The sequence below is a fragment of the Populus trichocarpa genome, chromosome 7 (genome assembly GCF_000002775.5).
Source record: "Populus trichocarpa isolate Nisqually-1 chromosome 7, P.trichocarpa_v4.1, whole genome shotgun sequence".
Classification (NCBI taxonomy): domain Eukaryota; kingdom Viridiplantae; phylum Streptophyta; class Magnoliopsida; order Malpighiales; family Salicaceae; genus Populus; species Populus trichocarpa.
This window is the reverse complement of record NC_037291.2, coordinates 4,843,101-4,849,495: the sequence shown is the minus strand read 5'-3', so window position 1 is coordinate 4,849,495 and position 6,395 is coordinate 4,843,101.

Sequence of the window (6,395 nt, the reverse complement as noted above, 5' to 3'; positions counted from 1 at the left end):
TTTGCATATGATATGGCTCACATTTTAGTTGCAAGCTAGTTATTGTGTTCGTGCTACATTGTATAAATGATTCAAAGTTAATTTCTAATAGAAAAGAAGATTATATCAGCATTATAGATATGATTTTTGATGTTATAAAGTTTATTAATTAAGAAATGAAAAAATGATATATGCATTTAATATAATAAATCCAAAAATAAATAGACTTACAAATCTTATAATAAGTTATCAAAGTTAATTACAGACTAAAGTTGAAAGTTGATTTTCCTTGTAAGAAGAAAAAGATAAATGCATATTAAAAGGACATAGACAACAAGAACATTTTCAAAGTTAATTTTTATTAAGTACTACTGCAACTAAAATAATTATTTGAAAGAGTTTGAAGGAATAAAATTTATAGACCCGATCGATCTAAATGAAAAATCCACCTTCAATAAACTTCCTTATCAAAGACAAACTCATTGGCATAAAGATAACTTTTTTTTTATTGGCTGAATTCCTTTTTTCTCATCTCTCTTCTCTAGAGACTTCCTCTCTCCTCTGTTAAAATTCAGGAATTGAAATGCGAGGGAAATAAACTTTTAGAAATTAAACACAAAAAACTAAAAACTATATGGACTAAAAATAGAAAAATAGAAAACTTTATGGATGAAATTCAACCTTTAAAAAAAAAAAAAAACTTAAAGGACTAACATAAGCTTTCTTCAACATACAAAAACATAAGGTGAGGAAAATGAAGTTTTAGGATCAAAATATGAACATTGGGATCAATGAACTCCTTTTTCATTGAACATACATGAGAACATTTTTAATATTTTTCTTTTGCATATTAGTATATAATAATTAAAAAAGAAATTGTTAAGATTCTCATAAAATCTATAATACTATTTAAAAACTATGGAAAAATTAAATAATAATTTAAATATCATGTTAAGTATTTTATTTATAGTTCATTTCAAAAATATCTATATAAAAAAAAATATGTACAAAAAATACTATTGAAAGAGGCTAGATGCTTGAGCTTAGGAGATTAGGTTGCGCACATTGCCTAACAAAAAAAAAAGTTTGTGACATAAACAGAAACAACACAAGAAAGACAATAAACACAAACAATATATAATTTTATCGAATAGAGTTACCGCACAAAAACTCTAATTAAAAATTTTATTACTAAATATTTATCTTCAAATTTACCTCTTTTGGAGGTTTACAACTCCTTATATAACCAAAAAGAAACAATCTAATGAAACTGAGAAATCCAAAAATAAAAAGGAAAAACAACAAAACTAGCATAAACAACATATTATGAGCCTAATTTACAAATTTTCCAGACCTTGGCAAAATTGAATAATAATTTAAATATCATATTAAGTATTTTATATATAGTTCATTTCAAAAAAATCTTAAAAAACAAATATGTAAAAAACAAAATACTATAGAAAGAGGCTAGATGCTTGGGCTTAGGAGATTAGGTTGCGTACATTGCCTAACAAAAAACAAGTTTGTGAAATAAACATAAACAAACACATAATTTTATCGAATAAAGTCACCATACAAAAACTCTAATTAAAAATTTTATTACTGAATATTTATCTTCAAGTTTACCTCTCTCAGAGGTTTACAACTTCTTATATAACAAAAAAGAAACAACCTAATGAAACTGAGAAATCCAAAAATAAAAAGGAAAAACAACAAAACTAGCATAAACAACACATTATGAGCCTAATTTACAAATTTTCCTGACCTTGGCTATTACAGTTCTTAATAGTAAGCTCATAGAATTCCTGAAAGAATTTGAGCGTGATCTAATAGTTGAACTGAAAATTATAAGCTTTTTCATCAAGCTAGTCACCCTATGTGACCCAAACATTTTTGTGAACTTAGTCTTGTCCCAACAACCCATAAATATCCTTGCAAGGTTATACATGTAGCTCATTTTTGGTAGATCAATAACTAACTAATCAGAATCACTTGCATCAGCCTAGCATGCACGGGCCTACTAGGCTATGCAACTTTCTCTTCTTTTTTTAATGTTTAATGACAGACAATGTGTCATCCAATGGTTCAGGTTTTGAGAGGTGGTCAAAAAGTCGTGTTTTGGACCTAAAAACTTATTTTTCAATATATTTTCACTTGAAAACACTATAATAATCTCAATAAAGCCATTATCAATATCAATACAACATTCAATGAGTTGAAAGACACAAAATTAAGCCAAATCAAATAATCATTCCCGGACCACATTCTACTTTTTTCCACCAAGATGAAAATTCAAAATAACTCAATAGCACTCCTCTTATCAAGAGAACCCATTGCACAACAAGATCAACTTTTTTTATTTTTAGAATGTGTTCAGTTGATCATTTTTTTTTTCTTTATTTTTTTTTCAGTTACTTTCTTTTTGTTCTCTCAAAACTCAAGGACTGAAACGAAAAAAATAAAGATTAGAATCTAAGTGTAAATGTTTAAAACTAAAAGGACCATAGAAGTAAAAAACAAATCTTTTGGGATGAAAATGATGTTTTCCAAGCTAAAATTAAAAAATCCCCGTTATTTGTTTTATGTTTATTTTGATCCTTGTTTTAATTGTATTTTACAATACTGTAAAATGAAATCTTATTTTATTAAATTGTCCTCTAATGTAACTCTAAAATCTTCCCAAACACCTTGTAACAAACATTGTAAGTGTTCGAGGAAAAGACAACAGTTTAAGTAATTATGATTTTAAGATTCCGATGGAAACAGTTATCTTTTTCTCTCAAGTGAGCGTAACACAACTAGACACTGTAATTTGTTTTTTAACAGTTACTTATTGTACTTATCATATCTCTCTGTATTTAAGTTTTAATTATGGTTTCATATTTAATTCCTTGCAATCAAATCTTATCAATTCCTAACTTTGAGGCAGCATAACTGTAGTACTTTCTATAATTGTCATTCAATCATCTTTACAGTACTATCAGATGTTTGGCAGCAAGTTTTAGAGGTAAAACAGTACTATATATTGTAATTATAGGTGTTTCCCCTGATTAATCTGTAGATCATTATTATGAATTGTCAAAATAACAAATATCATTCTTAAATTATTGAATTAAATAGCGCCCATTAGTAATCATGCTTTATTGTGGTATTCAGAGAGCATTTCTTCAAGAAATTGCAAATGACACAGGCAGCGTGATGGGAAGTTCAAGCCATAGCTTAAATGGGCCTCAACAAATTGTTCCCACAAGCCTCGTGATGGATGCTGCAGATCGCTGCAATGGAGTTGAAACCTTGTAGGAGTTTAATTCTTCCCCCAAATATAGCTAGAAGCTTAGTAAATTGCATATCATAGTGTGCCTCTTTTAAAGTTTTTCTTGGTTTAGCCATGAAAATATTATCAAAATCCTGGAATTCCCTTGATTTTGACTGCAGCAATCAACCTCAAACGTTGGCTGGAATCATGCAATCACCAGGAATGCTCCAAGACTATGCATTCCCTTCTAACAATATCCAGAATAATGGGGACAATAGTTCTAATGTCTTCATGCCCAACTCTGACTTGAATGCCAACTTCTCTCGAGGAAAGAACATCACTGAACAGGTGGTCCTTTTGCTTCTATATTATCTCTTACATTCGATTATTAATATTGCTTATAAATTGTTAAAGATCACGTAGTTAGTCAAAGAAATCTACTCTATGTAGGGAAGTGGAAGTACCAATGCAGTGCAAAGCAGTGCAGGTGATCCAGCTATGAGTTGTTTTGCTGCATTTTCACGCCATGATCACTGTGCCCGCGGTCCTTTTCCTTTTTGATGCCGAAAGAATTATGTCCAAGATGAAAGAGACAACACAATCATCCTCGAAACGGACGAAGATGGTGGTGCTTTGCCTATAATACTTTAGAACATTTATGTTGATCATAAGCATCTTTTAAATTAGCTTCCTTATAACACTTTCATGTCACATTGGATCGTTTCAGAACTTTATGGGTTTGTGTTTAGGACTTAAATAATCATATGACAATTCAAAGATTTAAAATTTAATGCTTTCAATTTTAGGATTTTGGAAATGATTATTTTTAAAATATTTTTTATTTAAAAAAATATTAAAATTATATATTTTTTATTTTTAAAAAATTAATTTTAATACGAATACATCAAAATGATAAAAAATATAAAAAATATTTTTAATTTTTTTTTTAACAAAAACAAGTTAAACTGCACCAAACACATCCTAAACATGTCACTTCACCCTAACTTTTTGAATAAAAGACATTTATGTAAATATCCTATTGACACATCCATGTAAAAAAGCAATTACATTTTATTATTATTATTATTTGTTAGAGGTTCACAGAATCTCAGACTATATATGATAAGGGTAGTCTCTCCTCACTACAAACAAAAAACTAGAATTACTGAGAATCAAACGTCTTTTTAATAATAATAAAAAAAATTAAAAGAAACAGAAAGCTTTTTAATACACAGTCACTAGCTAGCACATTGTAGTAGTTGTTGTGTGAGAGCGTGATTTTAAACGTTTATACATGTCATCTTGCATAGATTTTCGCTTCTCATGTAAACATGATTCACCGAATAGGTTTATTAGAAATTAAATTTTATAATTTATTTTTAATTTATTTTGTATGAGACTATTCTAAATTCATGATCTGCATTATATATTTAACAAATTAACTCGGTTGACTCGAATTTTTTTTTTAAGATTTTTTTTTCAATTTCATCATTCAACATTATGTTAATTTGGAATTAGACTTCGTGATGTATTTTGATATGTTTTCTATGAGATTAATCCCATCTCATGACTTAGGTCACAAGTTTGACGGGTTAATTTTGGTCGACTGAGTCATTTTTTTATTTTTTTTAATTGATTTTTTTTAATCTTATCTTTCAATATTGATTTGATTGAGAATTTGACTGTATAATTTATGTAATTTTCTTTAATTGGGTTATCCTGGTCTCATGATCATGGTGACAGGTTTAACATGTTAACTTTAGTTGATTCAAGTCATTTCTTTTGTTTTTTTAATTGATTGTTTTTTCAATTTTATTCTTCAACATTAGGTTTATTGAAAATTAAGTTTTGTAATTTGTATTGATGTGTTTTTTATGGAGTTATCATGATCTTATGACTTGCTATGCAGATTGACAAGTTATAACCAAGGTTGACCCGAATCAATCTAATATGTTGTCGTCTCAATATTTATTAAAAATATCTTATCTTAAATATTTATTTTGAGTCACAGTGGATCGATTCTCATTTTGTTTAAAGTTTTTCTACTAGAAAAAACATTAGCAACGCCTAAATATTTTTTTTACTTGAAGAAGAAATTGATTTAACTTGTAACGTAGCACGGACCAAGGATCTAGATAAACTATTGCAAAATGAACAAGAACTATATTGAATATTAATGCAAGTAAATATGAACCGTCCGGGCACAGTTAGTTGGACTAACCTAAAATGTTAAATTTCAATTGCTTCAGTTTATTTTATCTGATTGTGTTATATATATACTATGAGGTTGAATTGCTTCAAGTGTTATTTTTTTTATCATAAACTGGACGTACAATATTTTTTGGTTTTGTTATACTGCGTGAGATCCTTTATTAAAGGGAAGTGAAGTCAGTTTTATATAATAAGATGTATGAAATTAATCTTGAGAGGTATAATTTTACTGGTCAGGTCTTGAGTTTGCTCCTTAAAATTCACTAGTTCGTGTGCCATAAATATCAGGGTCACTGAAAGCTTACCTGATCATTAATTTCAGGATCCCGAGGGAATAGTCGAGATACACGTAAACTGGCCCGGACACTTACGGTTATCAAAAAAAAAAAAAAAAAATCTTATGTAACTTATGTAAACTATGTATATGTATAAATAAAAATGCACCGAGTGTAAATAAATAGAGAGAGTGACGGGGTCTCTCCAAAAGCTTATTGATATTTAGTATGAGTGTAAATCGATACACCTGGCTCAATTTAAATAAATAGAGTATTGAGAGATGGATATTTATAAAGTATTGAAAACATTTTCTCTCAATATCATCGAATTTGTTGAGAAAAAAGCATTTTGGTAAGCAAAATACAATGATTGAAGTAAAATCAAGCGAAGTGTCGGTCCATCTCTACTCAATGATTAATGATATATATAAAATCATAGTACGTACGTAGTACAATAGCAGCCATTGTTTCAGTGTATGAAAAACAATCTAAATGAACAATTAAGTTGATCGGGTATATATATTATTATATATTGTCTTGAATTCTGTAATTTATTTATTTATTTTTTATTTTTTATAGAGTGAGTTGGGATATCCGATTTGTTTGTATAAGGTGGGTCTTATATATTGATTCTGTCTATAACTGCCCACTCTGATAGTCTCAAGAATAGTGTA